This window comes from Jaculus jaculus, chromosome 3 (genome assembly GCF_020740685.1).
Source record: "Jaculus jaculus isolate mJacJac1 chromosome 3, mJacJac1.mat.Y.cur, whole genome shotgun sequence".
Classification (NCBI taxonomy): domain Eukaryota; kingdom Metazoa; phylum Chordata; class Mammalia; order Rodentia; family Dipodidae; genus Jaculus; species Jaculus jaculus.
The window spans coordinates 16598273-16625968 of NC_059104.1; the positions used below are offsets into that span (position 1 = coordinate 16598273).

General features: G+C 47.6%; 1 protein-coding gene and 1 pseudogene across 1 annotated transcript in view; one reads left to right on the plus strand and one right to left on the minus strand.

Annotated features, from left to right (window-relative positions):
* Window positions 1-27696, plus strand: part of Abcc4 (ATP binding cassette subfamily C member 4) — a 287715-nt gene that overhangs the window by 23779 nt on the left and 236240 nt on the right. The gene's annotated exons all lie outside the window — the stretch shown is intronic.
* Window positions 26222-27228, minus strand: LOC101600687 (annotated as a pseudogene).

The following is a 27696-nucleotide window of genomic DNA, read 5'->3' on the forward strand; positions in this document are numbered from 1 at the left end:
GGGAGAGAATGGGCACACCAGGGTTTCCAGCCACTGCAAACAAACTCCAGATGCATGTGCCCCCTTGTGCATCTAGCTAACGTGGGTCCTGGGGAATTGAACGTGGGTCTTTTGGCTTTGCAGGCAAACGCCTTAACCGCTAAGCCATCTCTCCAGCTCTGAACAAGCCTTTCCATCTTGCTCTAGCCCTAATTGGAGCTGTTTATTTTATTTTATTTATTTTTGTTTTCTCAAGGTAGGGTCTCACTTTAGCCCAGGCTGACCTGGAATACACTCTGTAGTCTCAGGGTGCCCTTGAATTCACGGCGATCCTTCTACCTCTGCCTCCCCAGTAGGATTAAAGGCGTGTGCCACCACGCCCGGCTATTTTTATTTATTTATTTATTTTAATTTATTTATTTGAGAGCAACAGACACAGAGAGAAAGACAGATAGAGGGAGAGAGAGAGAATGGGCGCGCCAGGGCTTCCAGCCTCTGCAAACGAACTCCAGACGCGTGCGCCCCCTTGTGCATCTGGCTAACGTGGGACCTGGGGAACCGAGCCTCGAACTGGGGTCCTTAGGCTTCACAGGCAAGCGCTTAACCGCTAAGCCATCTCTCCAGCCCTATTTTTATTTTTTAATAACAAACATTTATATTTTTTATTTTTAATTTTTCTTCTTTTGTTTACAAATTAACATTTTTTTAAACTAAATTGAAACTTTGTATGCATGCATCAAGTGTTGGTACCATCCTTTTTCTCTTTCCTGCCCTTACTCCACTGAGGAACCCATTTAGTGGGATTGCTGGTATTCACCATGGTGCTGTGGATTATGAGTTGTGAGAGCATGGAGCTGTTTCTTTTAAAATATTTAATCAAGTTATCTATTTGAGAGAGTGTGAGAGATAAAGAGGGAGAGAGAGAGAGAAAGAGAGATAGAGAGAGAATGGTTCGTTTCTAGAACCTAGGACAGGGCCCATTACATGGTGAGTATTTATGAGACAATTTGAATAAACGATTGTTAGGATTCCAGCTATCTTGTCTTAAGATTCCATGAAGAGGGGCTGAAGAGATGGTTTAGCAGTTAAGGCATTTGCCTGCAAAGTTAATGAATCTTGGTTCAATTCTCTAGGACCCACATAAGCCAGACACACAAGGGGGTGCATGTGTCTGGAGTTCGTTTGCAGTGGCTGGATACCCTGGTGTGCCCAATCTCTCTCTCTGTCCTTCTCAAATAAACAAATAAAATATATTTTTAAAAAAGAGTCCATGAAGAAAAGTGAGTCCTAGGCTGTATTCTTGCTTGTTGATAAAGGTCTTAGCTGTGTGCCATGGCAGTGGGAAAGGCTGAGGGGATGGACGAGGAAGGACTCTGGCCCCCTTGGAAGTTCCACCGAGATGGTGTTGTCTCTGCTCTTGGGCTATGTCGCTGAGGATTGGGGGAGAAAGGCTCTCTCCTTGTTCTTGACTATGGGGAGTTATATGGGATCCCTCTCTTACCTCTGACCCTCTTCCTTCCAGTAAGGCACAGATGAGCTCGGGGAAGGGAGCTGATTTAGCTTGGAGGTGGCTTTCAGGAAGCTGGCTTTGGCCAGAGGACTGTGGGGACAGACCAGTAAGTGAAGGTTCTCTTTTACCACGTCACCTCTGGCTTTGACAGAATCTGTTTGCTTTCTTTTTCTACCTCTGTGAGCATTTGTGACTTCATGGAATGTTTTCAGTAGAAGCTGAAATTTTTATGAACACTGTTTCAGAAAGTGCCCTGAGATCCTACCACAGAGCTTTTCCGTTCTTCATTTATTTTTCTACCAAATCAGCCCTTTCCTATAGACCATTGCAGGGAGACCTTTCAAAGGATGTTTTTGTTCTTTCTGAATCAGTAGCTATCCAAGTCAAGGGTTGGTGTGTTTGTAAGTGACCTACTGCTTCAAAGCATGAACTGGTTCAGCTGGAATTTTCCTAAAATCTGTCTCATTGACATAGTACTGCTGTTAGAAACACATATGGTTTGTGATTAGCATTTCCCATTTAACTCTGAATGATAGGCAGACATGTCACTGTGTCTTCAGCTGGCGTTACTGATTTAGACAGCTGTTGTTACATGGTTCTCAATGGTGTGCATGAGTCATGGTACCTGGATCAGGTATTTAGAAAAAATATTTATTTGTATGTTTTTGTGTCTGAGTGCGTCTGTGTATACGTGTGTATATCATGGCACATGCGTTTTAGAAGACAACCTTGGTATGTTTTTTCTCTCTTTCCACCTTTTAAATTTATTATTAGGGGGCTGGAGAGATGGCTTAGTGGTTAAGCGCTTGCCTGTGAAGCCTAAGGACCCCGGTTTGAGGCTCGGTTCCCCAGGTCCCACGTTAGCCAGATGCACAAGGGGGCGCACGCATCTGGAGTTCGTTTGCAGAGGCTGGAAGCCCTGGCACGTCCATTCTCTCTCTCTCCCTCTATCTGTCTTTCTCTCTGTGTCTGTCTCTCTCAAATAAATAAATAAATAAATAAAAATTAAAAAAATAAATTTATTATTAGGTATTTACCTATTTTGTACGTAAACATCACATGTTGGTACCATCCTTTCCCTCCTCCCTGCCCCTTTTCTGAAGAGGCCTTCCTCATTGGGGATGCAGGTCAACCTTTTTAGAAGTTTTTTTTTTAATTTAATTGGCAATCTTCATACATAAACACAGTATGTCATGATCATAATCCCCTCCCACTATCCTCCTTCCTCTATTCCTCCTCCACTGAATCCTTTCTTTCCAACTAGTCCTTGGTCTATTTTGATGTCATCATTTAAATAAATAAATAATTAATTAACTTATGAGCAGAGAGAAAGAGAGACGAGACACAGAGAGAGGGAGACAGTATGGGCATGCCAGGGCCTCTGGCCACTGTAAACGAACTTCAGATTCATGTGCCACTTTGTACATCTAGCTTCACGTCGGGACTGGGGAATTGAACCAGGGTCATTAGGCCATCTGTCCAGCCTTGAAGTCATCATTTATTTTTCTCTCCTATTATGCAGGTCTTGTGTAGGTAGTGTCAGCCATTGTGAGGTCGTGAGTGCCCTGGCCACTTTGTGCCTGGAAGTCTGTATTACAAAGCACTCTCCCACTTGCTTTGGAGGCAGGGTCTCTCCTGTTGGCTTGCCGCTGCTCCTTGTGAGCTTCCAGATTCTCCTGTCTCCTCTTTCCATTGCGGTGTGTGGGGATTTGGGACACATGAACCATTTTGCATCTGTTTTTCCACGGGTGCCCAGGAGGATGGAACTCTGGTTGGTAGACTTGGCAAGCAGGTGCCTTAACTACTGAGCGATGGAGCATGGCCCCAGCCCCCGGATTCTGTATTTTGATGTAGAATTGCTGCTGGTTGTTACCGCGTTGCTCAGGAAATCCATTCCAAGTCTGGAGTCCTTGCCAAGAACTCGCTACAGTGCTTAGGTCAGAGAGGAGGTATATGTGGTCGTTACCGTCATGTTGCTGGGGCAAAACACTTGACCCAAAGCAGCTCATGGGAGGGAAGGGTCTATTTTGGCTTACAGACTCAAGAGGAAGCTTCGTGACAGCAGGGAAAATGGCATGAGCAGAGGCTGGACATCACCTCTTGCCATAGCAGGTGGACGACGGCAGCGAGAGAGCAAAACTCCAGCAATGGGAAGCTGGCTGTAACACCCTTAGGCCTTCCCCCAACAACACACCTCCTCCACCAAGGCTTCAACTCCCAAATTACCACCAGATGGGGACTAAGCCTTCAGAACGTATCTGTCTGTGAGGGACATCTGATTGAGACCACTCCACTATGGATGGCCGTGGAAAAATGGGACTGGTTTGCATGGAACACGAGTTTCATAGTTTTTGTTTTATTGAGTTAGGGTCTCGCTCTACTCCAGGCTGATTTGTAATTCACTATGGAGTCTCAGGCTGGCCTTGAACTCACAGCAATCCTCCTTCATCTGCCTCCTGAGAGCTGAGATTCAAGGCGTGCGCCACCACGCCCGGCAGTTTAATCTTCTGAAAACAAAAAAGCCAAGACAAGGGAGTGTGGAGTCGGGATCAGTACCTTCAGTTCAGTTGCAGAGCTGGCCAGTGTCTTGTGTTCTTGTGGAACTTAATCTCAGCGTCTACCTTTTGGATCCATACCAGAAATGTGAACTCAAATCAGCCCTTACTTATTTAATACTTTGCCCTTTCTTCCAAGAACGTCCGGTGATGATGTTATAAAAATTACATGAGAACCTAGGCTCAATTACTTTAATAGCAGTTCTCCTTATGTGTAGTGACATCACTGTTTCACTACAAGGAGCCAAATGTCCTTCCTCTCTCGGCTTTATACCACTTGCCAGAAATAAATTCAGAGTTGTCGAGTGGCCTAGGCTGGGAGCTGAAATCTCTGTGTCAGAATGCTCCAGTGAGGCCTTACACATGAAAAATGAAAACTGGGGAGCTGGGCATGGAATAGTACTCCCCGAGCACACACAAGACCTTGGGTTTCATCCCCAGCACCAAAAATTGGCAAGCCTGTTCTTTTATGGGACTGTCATTCGAGTCTGGCCACCGCAGGACACCACGGAGAGGCTCACAAAGCACACGTGGCACCCCCAAGGTCTAGAGACGGGAGGCATGGCATGCTAGTGGGGCACCAGGGTGGGTGGGAGCCACACACTCTTAACTAGAATCTCTGGGGCAGGGCAGGGCAGGGCAGGGCAGGAAGCGGCTATTGCATTACTCCAGCAGGCTTTGAGCTATGGGTGGGGGGGGCGGGGCGGCCTTAGTTGCCTGGTACCTGGCTCTGGGATAATGTATACCGAGGAATATTGCTTCCTGGGGTGGGGAGGTCTTGTGGAGGGAGTCTGACTCTGTATAAATGGGGAGTGGACATATGAAAGGCATGTTCCCACCCTGACCTTGCTAAGAATTCACTATGGCTGGGGAGATGGCTTAGCAGTTAAGGCGCTTGCCTGCAAGGCATAAGGACGCAGGTTTGATTCCCCAGTTCCCATATAAGCCACAGGCACCGGGGGTGCATGTGTCTGGAGTTCGTTTGCAGTGGCTGGAGTCTCTGATGTGGCCATTCTCTCTCCCTCTCCCTCTCTTTCTCTCTCAACTAAATAAATAAAATATTAAAAGAAAAAAAAAAAGAATTCACTAGCTCCGTCATGGTCAAGCCCTTCCCCAGCTAGAGATTTAAGGCATCAGACAGAAAACAAAAACCATAAATGATGTGTATCATGTACAAGACCAGCTTGCTGAGTGTGCTATGGAGTCTGGCGGCCCAGGCAGAGTTGCTTGACCAGAAATGGAGACCTGGAGCAGGTTCACTGGGCTAAACCTGGGATCAGAGGAGGAAACAGTTGAATTTGTGGTGCTCAGTGAAGTTTCCACACAAACCACCTCTGCGCCCCAGAAGGAGTACCCCCAAGGCTGCGTGGGGGCCGTGCTGGGGAATCAGGACCTTTCTGGGCACAGAAAGTGCTTCTCTCACACTGGGGGGGGGGGGGCTCAGCTCGCTCGTCCATTTCTCATCCTTTTCTGAGGACATAAATGTAATGGGGTTTCATGGTATGTACATATTAGTTTGGGCGTCAAGTAGCAGGTGTGTAGATTGGCCAGGCACGTCCTTCCCTTTGTGTTGGGCACTTGGGAAAACAGCCTGTGTCACCTCACAGGGCTGGCGCCCCACAGAAAGTAGAGAGGATTTAGATTTCATGTTGATGATGAAATTCGTGATCACTGACACACAGGCCGGCCTGGAAAGTTTTTTTCCTCTCCCCGTGAAAGGTTTTCTTAAGGCAAATCGTCATTTAAATGTATAGATTACCTGGGAATGATGTCAGTGGGTTTGATGGAAAAAATAAGTTGGCTGTTTGTTCCCCAAACAGGTCTGAACATTTCTGCCAAGGAAGTTAATTCAGTGACGTGAGCTCAGTCCCTGTATGTCTGTGAGTGGTGGGGGTGGGGGTCCCCCGGTTGAGATCTGTCATGGACGACCCCGGCCTTGGCTTGAAGTTGGGGTGGGGGGGGAGGGAGGCTGGTGAGCTCCCTTCTTGAGGAAGAGGAGGGACTTCTTGGGTTGAGTTCCAGGCTGTGGTGACTTCAAGGCCATGAGAGCCCTGCTCCCTCCTTCTTCGAGTTTCGTGTGATGTCACATCACACAGTGTACTCTGCTCCTATTAGGACTAATGCCTGTTTTGTAAATAGAAAAGGGACAGAGAACCACGTGGCTTCAGAAGGTTCCACTGCAAAGCAAGCTCTCTGCGAGGGTCACTGCAGGTTCTCCCCGGCTTCCTGACAGTTTCCCCCACACAGGGGTCACAGTCACAAACACCCAACTGCTCGGATGTGAGGTCTTGAAGGGATGCAAATATTTGCCCAGGCTTTATAGACTAGTAATCTCTTCATCGTAGCCAGGGCCTGGGAGAATAAACAGCTTCCATCCAGCCTCCTGCATAAGGATCTCACGGCTAGTTGGGGGGCCTGTATGAGCCAAAGGCCAGCTCAGCATGTACCTTTCTTGCCCTGTGTTTCCTGGACCAGCGTCTCCGCACTGTGGCTGCGGCTGCCTTTGGAGGCGGCCACTGTTTACAGCGCCGTGTCTGACTCAGGGACACGCGTACTGTTTGTGATAGAACCCCGCCAGCTCCTATCACGTTGCGTGCCAGTGGGATCTGCTTGCAGCTGTCTCCGGATTCATTTTCTTGCTGCTCTTTGAGTCTCCGGTTAATCAGAGACCTAAGTTTAAACTTTGCCATGCGTCAAGAAAGGGCAGCTGGCTTTTTTTTTTCTTGTTGGGTTTTTTTGTTTGTCCCCCCCCCCCCCCTCCATTTGATTTTCCACTGCTTACTTACTATTTGGCCACCCACCCTCTTTGAGATGACAGACACAGGGAAACTCCTCACAGGCTCTGCCTAGAGCCTGTCTACTCCCAAGGGTGGTCCGCAGATCAGGGCACACGCCCATCCTCTCGGGCTTGGGGGAAAGGCAGGGTCATCAAAGGACGGAGTCACTGAGAATCTTCAAGGAGATTAGTGAAATGTGCAGCGACCCAGATCCACTATTGTCTGTATGACTGCCTCTTTCTGAGAGTGGGAAGAGGAAAGGATGGAGGTGTGGTCATGTTATATGTTCCTTTCTCTTTCATGCCCCAGGGTCTCACCTATCTGCAAAGGCACAGAGAAACAGAGTCAAGTGGTGAGGTGGAAATAAAGAGACAAGGAAGGGCCAGACTGACAAATACATCAGGGAGGCGATGAGTTGAGCTCACTGGAGTTATACCTCTATCTCCTCGACGGCCACACTGCCCTGAACACGTCCCATCTCGCCTGAAGTTGGAGTTACGTCTGTTTCCTTTCTTTTTTGCTGCTTGTTAAATATCATAAATGGCTGTATTAACTACAAGATGGCAGAAATGTAGCCAGTGCTGATTAGAAGGGACATACAGACATTTTATTTCTAACCACAGGCAACACCAGTTATTAATAGTTGGGTTATTGTCCTTCATCAGATACATCATGTGAAGACACAAATGCAGCGTTTCTCCCACTCTCCCTTCTTTCATTTCTTTTTTTAAATAATTTTTTAAAATTAATTAATTTATTTATTTGAGAGCAACAGACACAGAGAGAAAGGAAGATAGAGGGAGAGAGAGAGAGTGGGCGCGCCAGGGCTTCCAGCCTCTGCAAACGAACTCCAGATGCGTGCGCCCCCTTGTGCATCTGGCTAACGTGGGACCTGGGGAACCGAGCCTCGAACTGGGGTCCTTAGGCTTCACAGGCAAGTGCTTAACCGCTAAGCCATCTCTCCCTTCTTTCGTTTCTTTTGATGATGTGCAGTGACAGCAGTTCAGGGAACATATAATGAGCGCTGGGGATTTGAACCCAGGTCTTTACGCCTACGCTGCAAGCGCTCGACTGGTGGAGCCCTGTGGAGTTCATTTCTGAAAGCCAAATGCCTGAGGGAAAAGGATATACCAGCTTTGGCGAGATAGCTTAGTGGTTAAAGCACTTTCCTGCAAAGCCAAAGGACCCAGGTTTGATTCCCCAGGACCTATGTAAGGCAGATGCACAAGGTAGTGCATGTGTCTGGAATTCATTTGCAGTGGCTGGAGGCCTTGGCATGCTTGTTTCTTCCTTCTCTCTATCTGCCTCTTTCTTTCAACTAATAAATAAAAAGAAAAAAAGGAAATAAAAATAAAGGAAAAAGGATATACCAGCTTTGCAGGGTTTTTTTGAACAGTTTTAATTATCTTAAAGAATACTTAGTCAATTTGAAATATGCCAACCTGGGAAGTTTGTCTTTTTTTTTTTTTTCAAATTTTTATTAACAACTTCCTTGATTATAAAAAATATTCCATGGTAATGCCCTCCCTTCCCCCACTTTCCCCTTGAAACTCCATTCTCCATCATATCCCTTCCCCATCTCAATCAGTCTCTCTTTTATTTTGATGTCATGATCTTTCCCTCCTCTTATGATGGTTTTGTGTAGGTAGTGTCAGGCACTGTGAGGTCATGGATATCCAGGCCATTTTGTGTCTGGAGGGAGCACGTTGTAGGGAGTCCTACCCTTCCTTTGGCTCTTACATTCTTTCCGCCACCTCTTCTGCATTAGACCCTGAGCCTTGGAAGGTGTGATAGAGATATTCCAGTACTGAGCACTGCGGTCACTTCTTTCCAGCACCATGATACTTTCTGAGTCATCCCAAGGTCACTGCCATCTGAAAAGAGAAGATTCTCTAACAAAAGTGAGAGTAGCATTAATATAAGGGTATGAACATTAACAGAAGTGTTTACTGGGCAGTTTGATGAGCATAGTATATACATTTAGCCAGACAGCAGCAGACGTTACACCTCTAGGGCTCATGACTACCTCTGGTTTAAGTTTTCAGTATCAGGGATGTATTCCCTCCCATGGAGCGGGCCTCCAGTCCAGTTAGAGGGCAGCTGGTTTCAACCATGATAGATGTGCCACTATTGTACCTATTGGCTAAGTTTGTCTTTGCTAACTGACAGCTTGGCTAACACTGAGATAAAAAATATAATTGAATGAAAAAAATGTATATGCATATGATATAAGCATGTAAACTTTTGACTCTGGAAGATATCTTGCAGTTGTCCTAATTCACATTCTCAGGAAGGCTGATGATTTCTCATCAGCACGATGCAGATTTTCTGAGTATATTCACTCTCTATATCCATCAACCCTTCTATTAGTATTATTACTTTATTCGTTGCTGCGACCTGACAGGAAGCACTTTAAGGAAGAAAAGGTTTTATTCTGTTTTGTATTACAAAAATTATTTATTTATTTGAGGGAGAGGAAGGGAGACGTGGGGGTGGGAGAGAATGGGTGCACCAGGGCCTTCAGCTGCTGCAAATGAACTCCAGATGCATGTGTGTTCTCTTGTGCATCTGGCTTACGTGGGTCCTGGGGAATCAAACCAGGATGAACGCTGCTGCTCATCTCACCGAGACTTTTCACTGTCTGGGTCTCCAGCCCATGGGATTGCACTGCCCACAGCTAAGGTGGATCTTCCCATCTCACATAACCTAGTTGGGAGGATCTCTCAGACATTCCATGGCGATCTACATCCTGTCAAGCTGACGACCAGAGATGAACCACCACAGCCCCTTAGCTGGTGAGGCCCAGGCTCCCCTTTCCAGGCCACTTTGTCTTGCAAATCCTTTCTTTCTTCACCCCAGGCTGGGTCACTGGAGCTGAGTTCTCTCGTGGTGTCCGTGAGAAGCCTGTCTTCAGCCTTGTCCCTGTGGCAGCCACCACTTCCCACAGTGGCCAGAGCCTTAGCCTTAACCACTTCTGCCTCGGCCCAGTGACGTCAGGTCTGCAGGTATCTGAGGGGACACCAGAGGCTGGTGCCCGGCCAGTCTACCACAAGCCGGCAAGGAAAGGAGGGGTCTCTGACCTGCTCTTTCCAGTTTTCCTCAGATCAGATCCCCCCACCCCTACCCCGCACAGGCCTTGGGGTTTTGGTCATAGTTTAGCCATTTAACTGACCGTGAACACGATCTTAGGGCAGTTTTTCTCTGGGGCTTATGGGCACTGCTAAGGTTTAAAGTGTACTCCAGCTGGGACCTCTAAGATAGAGCAGTCATTTGCAACCACGTCAGGGTTCCTCTCTTATTACTTATTTATTTATTAGAGAGAGAGAGAAGAGGAGGAGGAGGGAGAGGCAGTGAGAGAATGGGCACGCAAGGGCCTTTAGAGAGAGAGAGAGAGATAGACAGGCAGAGAGACAGAGAATGGGTGCACCAGAGCCTTTAGTCACTGTCAATGAACTCCAAGTGCATCTGGCTTACGTGGCTTCAGGAGAATCGAACCTGGGTCCTTTGGCTTTGCAGGCAAAGGCCTTAGCCGCCTGTGCCCATTCTCTGTCTCTCTGCTTTTTCTCTCTCTGTCTCTCTTCCTCTCTGATTGCAAATAAATAAATAACATTAAAACAAAATGAGAGAGAAATGCTCATAGGGACAGTGACTGGCTGGGAAGTCCCAGGTGAAGGCCTGTAGTCTCATTGTTCTCTGAGGTGGGGACGGGAAAGATGTGGGGCAAAGAGGCGCTTAGAACAAATGAGGCTGACTGAGCTGACATCTTGGCTAGCTGAATCCAAAGAAGTCCGTGAGCCCCTGTAATGAACTCAGAAGTTACGAGCTCCCCAGCATTGGCCTTGAACTGCACAGGACAGTGGCTCAGTTCTCTTCAGCGTTTAGACGTCACTTGTAGGATGAGGGGTCCCAAGTACCACTGTCACTTCTGATAAACTGGCTATCAACTCAAGGCTTCTGAAGACCTTCTTAGGTTCAATGAGAGAATGTGCTAGACACAGAATTACAGATTTTTTGTATAACAAGAGGATGCCAGTTGGAACCAGTCAAAGGGTGAGTCACAGAGAGTGAGGTCCGGGAGGGTCACACATGCAAAACTTCCTTGTCCTGGTCCATGGAGTTGGGACACGCCACTTTCCCTGTGCAGCCGTATGAAACCATACTTTGAGTATTGCCAAACAAGCTCTTAATTAAAGGCGGTCGGTGTCTGGGGTGTTGATTGGGGTTTCATTTTGCAGATGTGATTGGTGGGGATGCTGGGTGTGGTCTCTATGGGGTCCCAGCATCCCCGAGGCGGGGCTCCTAGTGTTTGGCTCAAAGCCCAAGCCTCTTGCCACGTGGTCTAGTCTTTCCGGGCCCAGCCCCCATCCGGAGGAGTCACTGTTAGCATAAACTTTGCGGGAACCCACTGACTGAGTCACTCTGTTAGCATAGACCATCGGGGCTTACTTCTGTGACCTTGGGAAATTCCCAAGGCTTTGGAAGAAATTCTTATTTTATTTTTTTTAAATTTATTTATTTATTTATTTGAGAGCGACAGACACAGAGAGAAAGACAGATAGAGGGAGAGAGAGAGAATGGGCATGCCAGGGCTTCCAGCCTCTGCAAACGAACTCCAGACGCGTGCGCCCCCGTGTGCATCTGGCTAACGTGGGACCTGGGGAACCGAGCCTCGAACCGGGGTCCTTAGGCTTCACAGGCAAGCGCTTAACCGCTAAGCCATCTCTCCAGCCCTGGAAGAAATTCTTCATCACACAAGCTCCCTCCCTCCTACACTTCACCCACCATTTCTCTGGTCCCCTTTGTTTGGACCTTGTAGCCCCTGTGTACCAGAAGCCAAAAAGACTTGCTGGGGGCCATGGCTAAAGAGACGATGCTTCTCTTAGCGGCGGCAGAAGGCACGTGGAGCCGAGCGTCAGGACCTGTCGCCGGCTCCCCGCGCTGTCTGGATGACAGTCTCCGCTGACTCGCGTGAGCGGTGCGGTGCGGGACGGAGCCCTTCATCTGCTGTGTTTCCTCATGCGTGGAAAAGCGTGATGGCGTTGCCATCGTGAGTTTGCACATTGGGGAGCCCAGGAGCCCAGAATCCAGGCATAGGCAGATCCTGCTCCCTCTAAAGACCCTGGGGGAGAATTTTCCTGACTGTCTTAGCTTCTGGTGTTGTTGGCCATCTTGGTGGGCGGGTGGGCAGGTCCCTGTGCGCCCCCCTTTGCCTCACATATGAATTGTCCCGCTCCTCTTTGCTTCAGTGGGTTGGGGATTGAGCCCGGGGGTCACCCATGCTAAGCGCTCACACTGTCCTGAGTCCTGCCTCTGTCTTAAGGTCAGTTGCCCTTGGAAAGGTCCTACTGAAATAGTCCAAGATGTCCCCAAGATCCTTCAAGTAATTGCTATAGTCAGTTCCACATTGCTGGGATGAACCTCCAGGCATAGTTTTATTTTTTATTTTTATTAAGTAGAAACGTTGTATGGGCACATCATGTATTGGTGCCATCCTTCTCCCCCTCCCTGCCCCTGAACATTCATTCCCTCCCACCCTGTGCCTCTCAAAATCTTTCTGCAACATTCCCTGAGCCATGGTGGGTGTGCTTTAAGCCTGCTTTAGTGTTGAGCTCTCAAGCAGCTTCTGCATTTCTGCTCTGGTACGTTTGGAGCATCCTCAGTGTCTGTCTGCGTCACCCTGGCCCGGGTTGTCAGGCTCGCTGTGGAAGCAGCGCCCTTGCTCATCTTGCCAGACACAGTTTTATAGCAGGAAGAGGTTTACGTCTAGCTTTCAGATCCAGCAGAAGTACCAGAGATGGCAGAATGAGCCGCTTCCCTTTTGCAGATCCAAGCAGAGAGAAAATCTGCAAGCAAAACACTCACACCAGTGCGTGCACACATGGTCATGTATGTATACACACACACACACACACACACACACACACACACACACGCACCCCAAAAAGCAGCAAGCATGAACCAGCTGCAAGGAGCAGGGACCCTGTCAGAGCCCAGATTGCTCTGCATACCTTTGGGCTGGAAATCAGATTTACCCCCAAACACACCTTAGGGCTGGACCACAGGATCTGCCCCCTTCCCCCAGTGACCCCTCTGCAGCCACGTGGCTGGAGACCCAAGTTACAAGTTTTAATAAAACACCTAAGTCTGTGGGGACATACATTCACAGTATCACAGTAATGATGTTTGTAAACGCAGCAGCCCCCTTCCCGCCTGTCTGAGGAACACAGGCCACGAGATTCCTTATGGATGCCGGAAACTGTGGATAGTATGGAACACAAATGTGGGAAATGTCAACTTATAGCTTAGGCATGGTAAATTTTTGCTTAATGTAAGTATTAACAAACTAAAATAGCTGGCAGTAACCACTGAAACGATAGGAGTGTACTGAAATGCGGGTGTGAATGTGGTTTTTCTCTTTGAGAAGATGTAAGATATAAATACTTGTATTAGTGATTCCCAGCTGAGCATGACCACGGGCACCTGAAACACAGACAAAGGGACAGAGGTGACTACCCCTCCCCCCCCCGGCTCCCATCTTTTACCACATGTTATAGTCTGTACACAAAGTATGTTCCTCCCCTGCACCTCTAGCTCCAAAGACTTATGTGTGGAAGGCTTAGTCCCCGGCTGGGTCCGGTCATGGGAGGTGACTGGATCAGGGAATTAGTTGATGAGTTCATTCATACCTGAGTGGGCCATTAGGAGGAAGTAGGTCACTGGGGTTTGGGGAGCATGCCTTTGAAAGGCTGTCTTGTCCCCAGCCCCTGTCTCTGTCACTCTGCTTTCTGGCTACTGGGAGATTAGTAGCTTTCCTCCATAAAGTTGCTGACTTGTCACTGACATGATAGCAACAGTCAGGTGACTGGTCCGAAGTCTCTGAAACCAGGATTAAAGATGAATCTTTTCTCCTTTATTTCCCTCTGGCCCTTTGTCACAGAAGGGGGGAAAAAGTGATGACCATACCTTACGTAAGTGTCACTTACTTTTATTGCTGGAATCAAGTAGTTGAGCAGAAGAAGCGGATGGAAGGAAGAGAGTTTAATATGACTTCCAGTTGCAAGGGGAACTTTTATCCTGGCAGGAAAGGCCTGGCTGGCCAGAGCACGGAACCCCTATCACTGCCTTCCCAGAATCTGGATCGGAAGAGATCGATAAAGAGACAGACGGGGACAGGGAGCAGACTGTATACCCCAAGGCTTTCCTCCAGCAGGCGCTTCCTCCAGCATGCGCTTCCTCCAGCATGCGCTTCCTCCAGCATGCGCTTCCTCCAGCATGCGCTTCCTCCAGCATGCGCTTCCTCCAGCCATGCTCTTCCTCCAGCATGTGCTTCCTCCAGCCATGCGCTTCCTCCAGCATGTGCATTCTCCAGCAGGCGCTTCCTCCAGCCATGCGCTTCCTCCAGCAGGCGCTTCCTCTAGCAGGCGCTTCCTCCAGCATGTGCATTCTCCAGCAGGTGCTTCCTCCAGCATGTGCTTTCTCCAGCAGGCGCTTCCTCCAGCATGCGCTTCCTCCAGCCATGCGCTTCCTCCAGCATGCACTACCTCCAGTGGTTTCTTTTTTCTTTTCTTTCTTTCCTTTTTTTTTTTCCCCCAGGCAGGATTTTACTATTGCCCAGGGTGGCCTTGAACTCACGGTGATCCTCCTCTCAAGCACTGAGATTATAGACATGAGCCACCAAGCATAGATTTCAGTTTAGTGTTTTCTTTTTATTTGGTTTTCCGAGGTAGAGTCTCACTCTAGCTCAGGCTGATCTGAAATTCAGTATGTAGTCTCAGGGTGGCCTTGAACTCATGCAATCCTCCTACCTCTGCCCCCTGAGTGCTGGGATTAAAGGCGTGCACCACCATACCTGGCCAGTTGAGTGTTTTCTTACAAAGCTAAACATACTTTTAGCTGTCTCTCTATCCATCTACATGTTTATCTTTTACCTGCATGGAGCAGGGAGATGGGGTGGGTGCACCTGGGCTTCCTGCCACTGCAAAGGAACTCCAGGTGCATGTGACACTTTGTGCAGTTGGCTCTACGTGGGTACGGGGATTTGAACGTGAGCCACCAGGCTTCACAAACAAGCACCTTTACCAACTCAGCCTTCTCGCTATCCCTAAACGTATTCTTAAGTGACCTAGCATGTTCTTGGCATTTACTTGAGAGTGTTTAAAGCTTATGGCCACAGTACCCCAAAACATAGCTGTTTAGTGCAGCTTCATTCATGTTTGCCAGACTTAGAAGCAACCGTCATGTTTAGCTGGACAATAGATACCTAACCTGGTAGGTCCAGACAGCAGGATGTTACTCAGCGATAAAGGAGGTAAGCTATCAAGCCAAAAGACACACAGGAATGTTACATAGATCTTACTGAGGGAGCAAAGCCAACCTGAAAAGGCTGTATCCTATATGATTCGAACTCCTTGATATTCTGGCAAAGAATATAGCATGACAGTAGAAAAAGAAATGAGTGTTTTCCAGGGTAGGGGACGAGGGACAGATGAAGGACTTCGGGGCAGTGGATGTCACCTTGATCCTTCAGTGGTGGACACAGGTCAGTGCACATCTGTCCACGCTTAATGGAGTGTACAGCGCTCTGTCTGCTGTCAACCCTGGACTTCCAGTGGCAGTGATGTGTCAGTCAATAAGGGACCGGTTCATCCGTGCTCATAGATGGACCAGTAGGGGCTGGGGAGATAGCTCAGTTGGTAAAGTGCTTGCCTTACAATCATGAGGATTTGAGGTCGAGCCTCAGAACCTGCATTAGGAAAGAAATGAGGGGCTGGAGAGATGGCTTAGCGGTTAAGGCGCTTGCCTGCCAAGCCTAAGGACCCATGTCCATTCTCTCACCAGATCCCTCGTGAACCAGAGCACAAAGGTGAGGCAAGCGCAAGGTCGCACATGCCCACTAGGTGGCGCAAGTATCTGGAGCGCATTGCAGTGGCTGACACCTTGGCACACGCCAATTCTCTCTGTGTAAGATAATATAAAGAAAACTTAAAAAAGCAAGCAAGCAAGGAGGCAGGGAATTTTGTAGAGCAAAGGTTGGCTGGTTTACTGGCCTGAGCTTCTTATAGATGGACTCTAGATAGAGGGGGCACGCTGTGTCCAGGGAATGGGAGCACTGGGAACCGTTTCGTTTCTGTTGAGTTCTGCTGTGAATCTTAACATTGCTTTAAAAAGTCAACTGTATTAAAACTTACACAAACAAAAGTCTCCTGGAAAACAAAAGAGAGGGTGGAGGCGGCCTTCTGGGTGGAGATGGAGGAAGGCATATCAAAGCATGCATGTTCAGGGACAAGCTGACCACTAGGTTAGAGGTGGGGTTCTTTTTTTTTATTTTTTTTATTTTTATTTTATTTTATTTTTTTTGTCTATTTTTTATTCATTTATTTGAGAGCGACAGACACAGAGAGAAAGACAGATAGAGGGAGAGAGAGAGAATGGGCGCGCCAGGGCTTCCAGCCTCTGCAAACGAACTCCAGACGCGTGCGCCCCCTTGTGCATCTGGCTAACGTGGGACCTGGGGAACCGAGCCTCGAACCGGGGTCCTTAGGCTTCACAGGCAAGCGCTTAACCGCTAAGCCATCTCTCCAGCCCAGAGGTGGGGTTCTTGCTGTGACTAGAAAAGCAAGCTGGGGACACTGCAAATACACACGCGTCCAGACTGCCTGGACGCAAGGTGTGGCTTTGCAAGCTACGTGGGGTGATGGCACGCCCCCTCAGCTAACTTCAATGCACGCATGTTTGTTTGCTGTGGGCTGATAAGCTCTGAGTAATATTTAGCCTGCAGTAGGGGGGTCCTTCCATTTATTTTTATTATTTTTTAAATATTTTAATTTATTTATTGACAAGAGAGTGAGAGGGAGAGAGTGAGAGCGAGTATGGGTGCGCCAGGTCCTCCTACCACTGCAAATGAACTCCAGATATATCCGCCACTTTGCATCTGACTTCACATGGGTACGGGGGGATCTAGCATGGCCTCTCAGGCTTTGCAATCTAGCGCCTGTAACCATTGAGCCATCTCTCCAGCCCAGGGGTTCTTTTAATCAAAAGATGTGAATTGCATGTTCACATCCATGTGATTGGGCTTCCAAAACAATTCTTTGACCCAAATAAAGTGTGTTGGGCTGGAGAGATGGCTTAGTGGTTAAGGCATTTGCCTGTGAAGCCAAAGGACCCAGGATCAATTCCCCAGGACCCATGTAAGCCAGATGCACAAGAGGCATAAGCATCTGGAGTTTGTTTACAGGGGCTAGAGGCCCTGGCATGCCCAGTCTGTCTGTCTCTCTTCTTTCTATCTCTCTGCTAATAAATTATATATATATATATATATATATATATATATATATATATATATATATATATAAAGGAAACCTGAATAAAGTGTGTTACTTTCTGTGCTGCTTGGGCCACAAATCCAGATGAATGGAGTTGACCTAAACAAAACGCACAGCTCTCGCCTCCAAGGGACCAAGAAGAGATAGTTTCTTCTGGAGCCAAATATGAATGTCCGTGGCCTGGGAACACAGGTTCAGGTTACCCCAATTCCAAGTTCCAACATGTTAACAATTTCACAAAAGAACTTTATAATTACAGGGGGATAAAAAAAAGAGGCATAAACCAAGCCATTTTTCAAATACGTTGGTGGCAACATCAGGTTAGAGCAAAGCGAGGCGATCCTGCTTCGGACTTCAGATATTACTGCTCACCTTCTTAGCCTTTGGGTTGGTGGAAGCTGGTGGTCTGTTAGTACATTGCAGAACGGTTTCATCTGGTCACCTGGTAGTCACAAGGGATGCTAGTTCAGGCAGAGAGGTGGGCAACAAATGGCCTCTGCGGGGCTAAGAGTAGCCCAAGGTAATTTGGCTCTGATTCTACAACATTCCATTCTCTCTGGCATCAAAGGAAGATGGCACCCTTTTCAGGAGCTTCAGTTCACAGTGGCATGAAATGCTTGCTTTGTGATGCTGTTTATTTCTTTTCTCAAGGGGCTTTTTTGAGATGGGAAGCGAGATCTGTGCTGTCCCTTGTGGGAGACAAGCTTTGATCTCTTGGAAGAAAGCTGTTGATTCAGACAACTTTCAGAGTCAGAATCTCATATTCGGAGGCTCAGAAGGGGCCTTGGGGACAATTTAGCCTTCTGTTACCCTTGGTAGGTGGCGCTTAGCTGGGCTGATTAGATAGAGCAGGATGCCACCTGCTAGTTAGTTCTAAGAGCCTCTGATAGTTGTGAGGACCCGTGTTCTCATCCTCGATCACATGACTTGGACTGTAAAACCAGGATTTTCTAAAATGTGATGTTTCATTTTTATTCTTTCAAGTGTTTATTTTGAAGAGGACTAGACATATATGCATGTACCCATCCCCAGTCGTTGTAAGTTCTTGGGGTTGGTTGTGGTGTGCTGGAAAGTGTCAGGCAGATGTGATAACAAGACAAAGGAGGCCATGACTGGTAAGCATTGTGGATTCGTCCTTGGGAAACCAGGGCGACAAGAAGGCTGGAATGAACCAGGCAGGTCTTGAAGCTCCAGGGTAGGAGCTCCAGGGTAGGGTCCCTGTCTGTCTATCTGTTTCCTGCCTACCTTGAAGTGACCAGCTGTGTCTACTACATGATTTAATGCCTCACACAATCCCCGAAGCAGCGGAGCCAATCAGCCATGGGTCGGCCCCTCTGAACAGCATGGGAGCATCCATGAGGAGCCCAGGATGGAGCCAGTACAGGGACTGGGCACCCAAGACGGGAAGTGAATAGGTCTTATTTTGACATAGACCAGGTGGGAGGTGGAGGACAAAGGAATGAACAATTTAGATTTGTCTTGTTCTGTCTGATTTAGAACAGGGTCAGGTAGCCTCGGCTGGCCTGGATCTTCCCATGTATTCAAGGAGAACCTGGGACTCTTGATCATCCGGCCTCCATCTCCAAACTCCAGACGCATGCACCATGTTCATCTGGCTTACATGGGACCTGGCGAATCGAACCTGGGTCCTTACTTAGGCTTTGCAGGCATGGGCATTAACCACTAAGCCATCTTCCAGCCCCCCAATTTTTTTAAAGGTGAAACATAATTGCCTTTCAAATGTTTTCCCTAAGTGGAAAAATTAAGTGTGGGTACAGCAAAGGTTGTTCCTCATTGGAGGGTCAGTTCAGCTGATCTTCTGTTCCACTTTAAAGGTGGACACAACAGGCTTTGCAGATGGCTGGATATAGACTATCAGGCAGAGCAAGGAAGACTCTGAGGGACTTTTAAAATCTGAGTGATGGGAAATTGTGATGGCTGTTTACCAAGAGGGACGAATTGGATTTTGAAGAAGACAAGCTGATTTGTTGTGGACATGGCAAGTTTGAGGTGCCCATCAGATGCCCAAGAGGAAGGGGTACTGCCTGAGTTGGGTGTCCTTTGTGCCCAAAGTACTATTTAGCAAAAATTTACCCATTTCAGAGAATAAAAATGACATGGTATGTGTAAAAAGAATTGAAATCTTTTTTAAAAGACTGATTTAGAGGAAAGCATAATATTTGAGGAATTCAGTTTGTAGTGCCATGAGGAATTAAAATATTAGCCAATTAAGTTTATAACATCCCATTTTTGCCAAAAAAATCACCTTAGGGTTTTGCCACATATGAAAGGAAACTTAACCTTTCCTTTATCATGTTTATGTAGAGACTAGAGTCTGAACTTCTAAGAGCACCATTTATTTTTATTTATTTATTTATTTTAAATGGAGCTATTATGAAAAAGGGAACAATGGACCATATTCTAATGTTTCTACTTATAGAGGAGGAGAGAGCAAGACAAGCATTCTTAACACTTTTTCCCAAATCTGAGACACCGGGGAAGAACAGCAGCCATTGAAGGAGGATCTGAAGGTCACCTGGTTGCATTAGGAGACAAAGAGGTCAAGGATAGGAGTCAGGGCTTAGGGCATTATTATCCAGCTTTACATTACTGTACAAGTAATCAGAGATAATCAGCTGGCAGAGAGAACAGGGCTTATTTAGTTCAGCTCACAGTTTTGGAGGTTTCATTCAGTGACCAAGGGGTCCTTATTGTTTTGGACCTGTGGGGCTTACTTCAGCTCACAGTTTTGGAGGTTTCATTCAGTGACCGAGGGGTCCTTATTGTTTTGGACCTGTGATAACAAAGTTCTTCATGTGTCAGTGTCTGACACGGGAGACCCATCAACCTCATGGCTGAGTGAGAAAGCAATAAATAAGAAGCTTCTGGACCTCTGATAGCCTTGTAAGGGCATACTCTCAATCACCTAACTTCCTTTCATTAGGACTCCTCTCCAATACTGCTGACCTAAGCCAAGACTTTGTGGGGGGGCATTTAAGATTCACATAATATTGGGATGCAGTGATGGCTTAGAAGTTAAGGTGTTTGCCTGCAAAGCCAAAGGTCCTAGGTTCGATTCCCCAGGACCCACATAAGCCAGATGCACAAGTTGGCACACACGTCTAGAGTTTGTTTGCAGTGGCTGGAGGCTCTGGTGTGCCCATTCTCTCTCCCCCCTCACCTTTCTCTCTCTCTCCCCCCGCCTCTTTCTCTCTCTCTCAAATAAATAGATAAAAATAAAGATTCACATTATAGCTGGATGTGGTGATGCACGCCTTTAACCCCAGCACTCAGGAGGCAGAGGTAGCAGGATTGCCATGAGTTTGAGGCCACCCTGAGACTACAGAATGAATTCCAGGTTAGCCTGGGCTAGAGTGAGATCCTACTCAAAAACAAACAAACAAAAACAAACAACAACAAAGATTCACATTATAGCAAGGTTTAGGTACACGAGTCAGCAGGTATTTTTTAATACATTTTTTTGTTCATTTTTATTTATTTATTTGAGAGTGACAGAGAGAGAGAGAGAGAGAGAGAGAGAGAGAGAGAGAGAGAGAGAGAGAGGGAGAGAGAGAGGCAGATAGAGAGAGAATACAGGCATGTCAGGGCCTCCAGCCACTGCAAACGAACTCCAGACGCGTGTGCCCCCTTGTGCATCTGGCTAACGTGGGATCTGGGGAACCGAGCCTCAAGCCGGGGTCCTTAGGCTTCACAGGCAAGCGCTTAACCGCTAAGCCATCTCTCCAGCCCAATCAGCAGGTATTTTTAAAGGGAACATAAGTGATGGTTGTTTTGAATTCCCTGTCTGGGAACTTTATTCTGCAGCAGTGATCTTGTCATTGCTGGGAAGAACATCCAGCCAGAAGCAATGATGGAAGCAGAGCATATGTTTCGGCTGCAGCTCTGAGGGGAAACTTTATCATGGTTGGGTAAACATAGCAGAAGCAGACAGCAGGGTGCTGCATTTTGTGACCTCAGCAGGGAGGAAGCAGGAGTGAACTTACAACGCCCGGTGTGGCTGGGCTGATAAAGCTCTGGCCGGCCTGCAGTGAGACAACCCCTCCAGCAAGGCTGCACCTCCCAGAAGCTCCACTTATCGGGGATCAAGTATGAGGCTTCATCACAACAAACACAGGAGGCTGTGGGGAGCTTCTGTACTCAAACCACCAGAGCTGCTTTCTCCTCTGGCTTCCAGATAAACAAGATTCACAGAAGGAACCATTAAGGCTCTGTAGTTCACGTCTTTCTATGTATCAGCAATTTCTCCGTCTTTATTTAAAAAATACTCTCATTTATTTATCTATTTGAGAGAGAGACAGAAAGAGGAATTAGATAGATAGATAGATGATAGATAGATAGATAGATAGATAGATAGATAGATAGATAGAATGAATATGGGCATTCATCCCCTTGCACATCTGGCTTATGTGGGTATTGGGGAATCAAACCTGGGTCCATAGGCTTTGCAGCCAAGCCCCTTAACCATTAAGCAATCTCTCCAGACCCCTCTTTTTTAAAAAAAAATTATTCATTTATTTGAGACGGGGAGAGAGAGGGAGAGAATGGGCGTGCCAGGACCTCCAGCCACTGTAAACAAACTCCAGATGCATGCAGCATCTTGTGCATCTGGCTTATGTGGGTCCTGGGGAATTGAACCTGGGTCCTTTGGCTTTGCAGGCGAGTGCCTTAATGGCTAAGTCTTTCCTTCTGGCTGTTTTTTTTTTTTTTTTTTTTTGAGGTAGGGTTTTATGTCATATAGGCTGGACTCAAACTCAACTGCATAGCTGAGGATGACCTTGAACTTCTGAACCTCCTACTTGTACCTCCTAAGCGTTGGGGGGTTACAGGGAGGAAGGGGAGAAGAGAGGGGAAATGGGAGGGAAGAGGGAAGGAGGGAGGGAGGAAAGGAGGAAAGGAGGCAGGGGAATAGAAGGGAGGGAGGCATCCGTAGACTTGATCACACTTAAAGAACTGGAATGCAGTGGAAGTCTCACACCCAGGTTGTCCTCAACCATTTTTGTGTGCAAATTCTTATCTAAGCTCACGGCTTTGGCCATCGCCTTTGTGGTTGTGAGCATAGATGTGTTTCCCACTTGCCTCGTGGATGTTGCCTTACCAACCATGGCTAAGTTAGAGAGCAGAGAAAAACCTTCTCTCCTCCTCTCTTCTGTTCTTGCCTCCTTGCCCCAGTAAAGAGGACGGGAGGGAGGTTTTGTTCTCGGATAGACTATCCATCCTTGTAGGGTTTATTAGGCTTGGCTTCTGAGGGAACTGTGAAAATATCAAGCTCATTCATTAAAGAGCAAGAACAACCCCGATTCAATAAATATCAAGTCACAAAATAATATTTTAGTTTCATCATAGTCGGTTTCACAACAGGAAGGAGGGGGGAAAAAGGAGTGGAAAGGGCTTTCGATATTTATGGAGACGAAGGGGTGAAGAGAGGAGAGGGTGTGTGTGCGTGTGTGTGTGTGTGTGTACGTGTGTGTATGAAAGGGGGAAGGATTTCCCATCCTCATGTGGCTTAGCTCTTAAGTCGTCTTCTGCTTGTATGTATGTCAACCTGAGGTTTATAGACGTTGAGTTCTGGGGAGAGGATGACAAAGGAGGCTGGGCTTCGGGCCTGGTGTTCTTCCCTCTGCTACAGTCATAATGGATAAAGATCCAAACCCATGAGCGAACACCCGGGGAGCAGCCTCCCTCCCTCCATCTGGAAATGATGCTGGGAGCTGTGACCCTGAGCTGGAAACTGTCTCATCCAGACAGCTCACATGTATCTCGTGGCTTCCTGTGTTTGGAGTCGAAACCCACCGTGTTCCATCAGGCTCCTGGTGAATCTCGCTCTAGGTCCAGTGCTTAGGATTAGCCACCTGTCTTGTCCACAGGAGCTGTGTCCGGCACGTCTGACCCATGCGAAGCCCCAGCTTGACGACAGGGATTCTGAAAGAGTTACAGTCTGTGTCAGGGTGATAGCAGGGTGCTGCTGAGCTCCCTCGGGGCAGTGGGCAGAGAGGGCAGAAGAGCCTCGCCCCAGAGAGGAGGACCCTTGGCACACTGGGTGGAAGAATGGCTTGGGGACATATCCTGAGAGAATGGAGAGCAGTTTTGTCACTATACGGCCACCATGGAATGCTCTCACATAAACCGAGATGGGCATGGTGTCACTGGACAATAGAATCCAGAGATTACCATTGTATGTGCAGTCTGTTGTTGACCAAAATGCCCTTATACGGCGCATGTCTGTGTATAACTTACTACGTAAATGGTCAGAGATCGTGTAAGTTTGCTATCACGGTAGGCTTGCTGGCAAGGTGGAAATTAAGCCGTAAGTCACAGCCTGGCTTTTCCAGGTTTGGGCAGTGAGAGGTCTCGGGAGGGTCAAGTACATGCTAGTTGGTGGGTTCTAAGGGAGGTAGGCTGTGCTGACATTCTTCCCTCCTATGTTCCTGGATAGAATGCAAAGAGCTATTCAGCCTTACGGGACACCAGCAGTCCCTCCCTCCCTCCCTCCCTCCCTCCCTTCTATTTCTCTCTCCTTCCCTCCCTTCCTCCGTCCGTCCTTCCCTTCCATTCTCCTCTCTACTTCCCTCCCTCTCTTCCTCCCTCCTTCTCTCTTTCTCTTCCTCCCTCCCTCCCTCTCTCCCTCCTTCCCTCCCTTCCTTCTTCCCTCCCACCCCTCCTCCCTTCTATCCTCCCCCCCCCCCACATTTTCCCTCTACTTGTATATATGTGAACCTGACGTTCACGGACATCAAGTACTTGGGTTCCTCCTTCCCACCCTCTCTCTTGCTGTCTTTCTTTCCCTTTTCTCTCTCTTTTTCCCATCTCCTTCCCGTTCTTTCCTTCTTTCTTATTCTCGTGGGGATGGCATGCTTAGGTTTGAACTCAGGGCCTCACCTCCGCTAAGTACATACCCAACCACTTAGCTATGCCTCGGAAGCCCTCTCTCAGCATGAACTTCCTTTTCCAAGCGAGTTTTACCCTTAGATTGAGGAAAACAGAACTGTTTAGTCTGAAAAGACACGAATCTATTCCATTTAGAAGTACTCACAGGAAAATACCAGAGGATGTTGTACTGGAAGGAAAAGTCACAAGTATGGAGGTGTCTCTGACATGTCTGGAAAGATTACCTATGTTAAGCAGGCCAGGTGACAGTGTTCTGGAAACTTCTTGGAGGAGGTAGGGAGAAAGGGGCGAGCTGATTAGTTTTTCTTTGCACTGGATGAATGAGAATCCCTAGGGTGGGCCAGGCAGGGGCAATGGACTTTCCTGGGACCTTAAGTTTAACTGGGGTAACCTTGCAATGTCCTGAGTGAACTTGAATGGAACTCAGCCGCAGACTCAGCAACTTGGGACTCCTGAGTTCTTACCATTCTAACTACCGCATTAACTCCTGAGCAGCAGTTCTCTAAGGGGAGGGCTTCCCAGAGTACATGGCCCCCTATAGAATATGCCTGCTAAAGAGGCTACGTGGTCAGAGAGCTAAGATGAATGAAATTTGCTTTATTGAGTAATATCATATATCAAAAGTTATTAAGGGGCTTTCTAATGGAGCCCAAATGTGATTGCTTAAGAGGGACAGATACGTGTTTATTACAGGGAATTCTGAAGCTGTCCTGCAGAAAAGCTAGTTAATTGCTCCTAGGGCCCCTGCAACATACCCTCTACAGGATCTGTGGCACCAGAAAAAGCGGCCTCGGGGGAGACAGTCTCAGGAAACAAGATAATGCTTTTGCTGCACTTACAGTTGTGTCTTGATAATAGCTGTCTGTCTTCCGAAGCCTTGCAGTGTTCGGAGCCATTGCAGTCCAGCCCCTCAGCATCCCTGGGAGGTATTATCTCCAGATACCCATCCTCCCCACCTGCCCAAGACTCATCCAGAGGGGCCGGGGGGGGGGAAGAGGGGAACATGGCTGGCTAAAAGTCAACTAATCAAAAGCAGCCAAGCGCAGACTCCAAGGCTGGAGGCTTTTCAGCACATCCAGGCTCATTCAAGAGGGCTGCTCAGGACCCCTTTTCAAACATGCCAGCTCCCGTACCAAGAACCTAAGCTGAGAATAACTATGGAAGAAAGGAACCAGCAGGTTTCAACTCTGTCTAGCAGTAAATCTCCCAGGGTGATACCTTCTCTTTGGAAGGAGGTTGAGACCTGGAACTGCTTCGCGATAGGCCAGAGGTGGTGGAGGTGCTGGGCTGGTAGCCAGAGAGCACAACGGGACAGGCTGGGGGCACCAGGCTGGCTCCTCGGTACAGGGGTTGGAATAAAGGTCGCATCTGCTCTCCCCTGGACTTGGCTTCTTTGGAGGAACCAAGCTCCCCCGGGGTAGCAAAGCCTAGGTCTGTTTCTGTGGTTACATCCGTAATGACCTATGGAGTCATCTCTTTAAACAGATGTTGTTGGAGACTCTCCTTTTGCCACTGATAGTTCACATTAGTAAGGGGCACACGGTCTCTGTTTCCCTGTTCTTGGATATGTTCTTGTCCTACAAAATCAACAAAACAGTGTTTATCTTTGGGCTAGTTCTGCTTGTTTCTTTTCTTTTCATTTCTTTTTTAGTCATTAGGAATTTTTTTTTTTGTTTGTTTGTTTTCGAGGTCGGGTCTCACTGTAGCCCAGGCTGACCTGGAACTCACTATGGAGTCTCAGGGTGGCCTCAAACTCACAGTGATCCTCCTACCTCTGCCTCCCGAGTGCTCGGATTAAAGCCGTGCGCCACCACGCCCGGCTGTCATTAGGAATTTTTACCCCTTAGCAAAACAATCTAGCAGTAAATGTAAGCTTTTTTCCCCTTAAGGCATATGCTATCTTTTTTGGATATATCTTTCATCTTGTCCCTCTTGTGGGAGTACCTCTTTACATTCATCTTACTCAAAGGATAGGGTCACTGTTGCAGACAAAAGCATGGAGTCTGGAGCAGGGGAGTGGAGTTTCCTACTCAAACATCTGAACTTCTCTCCAGCATGAAACACCAGTTGGTGCCATAGGACTCCCTTTATGAACTGGGAGGCCTTCAGGTGAAGTCCCAGTGAGTATTTTAAATAAATCACAGTAACTTGATAATATTCAAAGTGGAATTAAATATTTAATGTCTTCTTTATCGCAAAGATGATGCCCTTGGCCTGGGGGACTGAGCTGTCTTCTAGGACCTTTGCATAAGGCCTGGGGACGTCAGCACCCGGACATGAACAGCGGGAGTGTCCATCCGGGAAGTTAAACGCAGGGCCTTGCATTATCCTGGCCCAACTTTCAGCTCCTTCTCCAAACTGTGGTCAGCCTCCTTCCACAGGTACAGGACGGTTTGTCTTCATGACACTGGTTTCTCTGGCTCCAACGTCCGTTGGTCTGACGGTGCACATACCTGTCACCTCGCATTCAATGCCCTCTTTAGAGCGTAAAGTTGCAGCTTCTAAGCAATGGCCCACTGGTCTCGAATGGGAGGCTACGGATCTGTGTGTTGCTCGCCCCTTTTTACTTTAGCTTTTCCAATAGGAACCAGAAAATCTCTCAACTGTTCTTCTGCAGAAAGTTCAAACGCAACTCCGTACATCAACTCGTTCTCCAGCATCATCGCTGGATTGCTATCATGAATAGCTGACTTACTAAGTCCTTTTGCATCCTCCGAACTCCGTGGGCTAACCACCTTCAAGCCTGGGCAGTGCCCATACCACACAGCCAAACACTGGGAGTGTTGTGCAGCTATGCCCGCTGAGGCGCCATTGCTCCCCCTCCCCCGAATGCCATGGGCACAGACTGGTGGCCGGCAGACAGGTAGAAAGTCTTGGCAGCCCAGTCTATGACATGGTCAGTGGCTTGCATGGAGAAGGTAAAGGTCATAAATTCACGAGTGGGCCGCAACCTAGCCCTGCCTACAGCAATCCCAGCAGAGCCCATCTCTGATCCTCTTTGTATTTCTTCCACGCACATTGACTAACCTTGTATGCACCATCGTGCCGGCAACCTCTTCCATCTCATCTCTTTCTAGTTCCTCATCCATACCTTGGTTAATAGCGTCATGAACTGTCACGGGTAGCGGCGCTGGGCAGAGCCAGTGGGGTCTCCGCACCAGCCCATACTTCTCCATCTTGACTGTGTCTCTGTTTGTTTCTTAAATGATTCTTTATTTTTATGTTGTTTATTTTATTTATTTATTTGAGAGTGACAGACAGAGAGAATGGGCACACCAGGGCCTCCAGTCACAGCAAACGAACTCCAGGCATGTGCGCCCCCTTGTGCATCTGGCTTACATGGGACCTGAAGAATCGAACCTGGGTCCTTAGGCTTCACAGGCAAGCGCCTTAACTGCTAAGCCATCTCTCCAGACCTCTTAAATGATTCTTAATGGATAATGATTATTTTGACTTTCTACAAATAATACAAATTCTTGAATCATTTCTTCTATTTGGTCCTATGCCATGTTACTATTTTTCTTTTGTAGTTAATAAGTAATTTGTAGGAAGATAATTGGAGGTTATATAAGTAACCCACTTCCCATCAGTTTTCCCTCCATTATTTTTTTCAATATATTTTATTTATTTGAGAGAGAGAAAGA